The sequence below is a fragment of the Pleurodeles waltl genome, chromosome 1_1 (genome assembly GCF_031143425.1).
Source record: "Pleurodeles waltl isolate 20211129_DDA chromosome 1_1, aPleWal1.hap1.20221129, whole genome shotgun sequence".
Classification (NCBI taxonomy): Eukaryota; Metazoa; Chordata; class Amphibia; order Caudata; family Salamandridae; genus Pleurodeles; species Pleurodeles waltl.
In genome coordinates, this window is record NC_090436.1 from 925,561,278 (window position 1) to 925,565,255 (window position 3,978).

The 3,978-nt window shown below is 47.0% G+C and overlaps 1 pseudogene; it reads right to left on the reverse strand.

The window, feature by feature from the left end:
- Positions 1-599: 599 nt before the first annotated feature.
- On the reverse strand, positions 600-1,878 carry LOC138304030 (protein phosphatase 1A pseudogene; annotated as a pseudogene).
- Positions 1,879-3,978: the final 2,100 nt, after the last annotated feature.

Below are 3,978 nucleotides of genomic sequence, written 5' to 3' on the forward strand. Positions count from 1 at the left end.
TTTCAATGTCACATACTTTGCTACCAGATTTGGTACTGAGGACACTGTGTTAAGTCTGGCTGCAGCCTGATGTCCAAGCGAATCCTTATAAGTTGAGAGGTAGAATGCTCTCATGTAGTATGGTATACATAACTCACACCTATCATTTGTTACAATGTTCAGCCCGGTGACTTATTTGTATGGAAACTCATACACATCCATTTATGCTTTATGGTGTGTGTTAGGTAAAAATTGGGGCAAATGTCACATACATAAGTTTTGGTTTGAAGAAAAAATTGAAGAAGCGTTATTCTGTCCAACACAGCATTATGGTGTATAGTTTCTATTTTCCTCAGAAATAACCCTCAGGAAGGGCAGATGATGGTACAATCCAGACCACTGTGCATAGTTATCAGCCAAGATTTGTTTAGGTCAGGTGTATGGACAATCAATAATCATTGACCTGAGGTAAACGTCAATGATGGCCATCACGGTTGATGTGTCACATTACACAGAGACAAATTTGTTGTGTAAGTTCTATTTATTTGAAAGTGCTGTAGTTCTATATGTACATTGTCCAAGATTGTGAGCCCATTATTGTGACATCTTCCATTGTGATCCTACACAAGTGCCAATTCACCCCCTGGTGGGAGATTTGGGATGCTCTCAGTTGCTAACGTACGCATCACATGGACTAAGTCTGGCACGCCTTCTTCGCCCTGCTTCTTTATGATCTCTTCTACTCTGCTTTCCAGGTACTTGTCCAATTCAGTCTCACGCTTCACGGCATCAGGCAATACTTTCGGTGCACTCGGAAAACATATCAAAATGACGCTCATGTTGTCTCTGCTACCCTTATACAAACAGGTGTCGACTATTTCATTGCAAACTTTCGCAAGGTCATCTGTAACTTCAAGCCTGGATCTTACAAAATCACAAAGCTCTTTGTTGCCCATCACATCCCAGATACCATCACAAGCCAGGATGATGAACTGATCATCTTCTTCCGATCTTTCTATTTCATATACTTCTGGCTCCGGGGAAACAAGCTGCTCGGTGGGGCCTTTCCCATGAACACATTTGTAATCAAAGTCCCCGAGTGCTCTGGACACAGCAAGTGAACCATTCACACGTTGAATCATTACAGAACCACCTGCGTTCTGGATACGTTCTTTTTCCAGTGGATTGCTTGGTTTGTGATCTTGTGTGAAGAAATGCACCTTCTTGCTCCTACACAGTAAACCTCTTGAGTCGCCACAGTTGATGAAATATATGTGCTGGGGAGAAATCATTACCCCTACAGCTGTTGACCCACTTCTGTCTGCCCCATGTTTCTTCTCAGAGATTACTCTCATGTGTTCATCAATTTGCAGAAAACCTGTTCGGATTCCACTCTTTACATTTTCAACACAGAGTTCACCATCAGAAGCTTTGAAGTCCTGGTTGGATGTAATGTGATCTAGCAAATGCTCACAGCAGTATTTAGCAACTTGGGATCCAGCATGGCCATCATAAACAGCAAAAAAAGACCATCCCTCAAGTCCATTTGGCAGACCAATCACTGCTGTGTGTGCATCCTCCATTTCAACTCGCCACCCTTGCATACTACTTAGTCCATAACGCAGTTCATTACCATGCCCATGAGCATTATGCTTCTCCATCTTTGGCTTGTCTAAAAATGCCCCCATTGTTGTCTTGCTTCTTGAGACCCGAGGATCCTAGCGGTGCGGGCGGGCTCGGGTGGGGTACGGGCCCGGGGGCGGCCTCACTTCATCAGGCGGAGGCGGCGGGACTCCAGAAGCGGCGAGGGTTCATCACGGTCACCCACGCCTGCAGCCCGAAGAGAAAAGCGGCGACGTGCAGAGCCGGTGGGGGTGGGACAAGGGAAAATACCGGCGGGCAGAGTGCAAAAGGACATGTCATTGGACATGCTGGGGTGAAGTGTCAGACAGTGCAGAGGGGCAGGATTTGCCAATGAGGTAGTAAGAGACAATCACAGGGCAGAGTGACAAGCTAAACAGTGGGCTGAAGAACAGTGCTTGAGTGCAGTTGTTGCAAGACTGGCATGTTACGAAGCACAGGACCTTGGTAATAGGTGGCCATGTTGCAGGGACTAGTGCTACTGGGTACTCTTACGGGTGAAAGTGATCTGTTCCACGTCTTCATCTTTTGATGTGTGTGTTGTCTCCTCTGCCCTTGGTGATGGTGGTTGTGAAGGGGCAACACACACCTCAGTGTTTGAAGACGTGGAGTCAGACATCCCAGTAGCTGCCAACTGTGGGGCTATTAAGGGTAGTAATGCACCAAGGAGGGGCTGCTGATTCTTAAGAATAGCAGCCACATCACTGTGGAAGGCAGCCATGTCAGCCCTGGGGGGTTCAATATTGCATTCATGCACGTGTTGACAGGATTGTTGTTGTAGGTGTTGGGTCAACTCTCTTACAGCTGTGCTAATTTCTTTACACCTTCTTGCAAGTTCCTGCAAGATTGTTGTTCGCCCTTGCATAGCTGCTGCCTGTTCTTCAGTTGACATCATGCACGAACGCACCCCCTCTAGGCTGGCTGCAATAGTTTGCATCCCCACCCGCATCTCCTTGGCCAGCTCCCGCTGTACTCCAACTACAGTTCGCTCAAAGCTGGTGCCAGGGTCGTCAGAGTCCTCAGCTGTGTTGGAGCTGGCAGGTCGTACAATTGGGGCAGTGGGTGGGTCCTCTGTGATGGCTGCTAGTTCTGTGCTCCTCCTTGTGACTGAAGGTGGGGTCTAGAGGGTTCCAAGGACATCTTGGAGGGTCTGCTGGCTGATGTTTGTCAGCTCGTCATCCATGTCATCAGGGTAGTCCTGGACAGGCAAATCCGCAGGAGAGCCATCGTCCTCTGCAATGTGATACGGTACAATTAGTGTGTCTGTGTTGTGGTATTTGTAATGTGACATGCCTGTCTTCCGATTATTTTCACATTGTGATCTTGGCTTCAATTCACTGTTTCTGTCTTGCATATTAGCATTCTCCCAGGCCTCTACCCCACCTGCATGTCACATGTATTGTGGTCAGTTTGTGGACTTGTCAGCATCACATCGTCTAGGTGTTGGTACATGCCAAATTGTGAATTGCCACCTTCTTGTCCTACTCAACCCTCCATCTACTTCCATTCTTATGGTGAGGCCTTTCACTGGCTTCGGGTGTTCTGATGGCATTAGCTCCACACTTTACATTCTGGAACTGCCCCAGTCTCTGATCTTTCACATCCACCTACATCCACCTATATGTTGTTGAGATCTAGCATATACTATGTATCGCATTGGTATGGCATGATACGGATGTCAGCATTGGCAATGTGTACTGCTGATGTTGGGGAATGTGTGCTACATTGGATTGCACTGGTTGTCCTAGCAGTGTTCTATTTCCTCCTCTGACTGTGTGGGTGTATTTCTGTAACCAGCTACATATGTCCTCGCCCTCAATGCTGTTGTCTGAGCAGTATGACATTTGGGATGTTGCATTGTGACCCAGGCACAGGGTGGACCCTGACATATGCAGCATGGAAATTACATTAGTGCTGAGTACCTCCTAATGTTTATGTCAATGGCTGATGTTTGTAGCAACTATGGACAATCACATTTGACAGGATTGGGACATTTGTATTGATTTGAGGGGATTGATAACGTTGTCATCCTGAACCCTCTAATTTGGGTTTGTTTGATCCATGGGGACGTTACTGACATTAGCTACTTGATCTGCACACACAACAGAGGTGGTCATGGCAACTGTTGTCAATGTTACATTCCACTTGCAGATATGGCCAGAGGTTGTTAATTGGACCATAGTTCATGTAGGGAGAATACTGGCTGACGTGTGATGGGCTACCTGTTTTATGTTGTACCCTACCCTCCTGGCCTGGCTTTACCTTTCCAACATCCTTGACATGGCAGCATACCCCCATGCAAAGGTTGTTGGTGTAGTGTAGTACTGTGCCCCAGGTTTCCTCTGTACAGCCCATGCC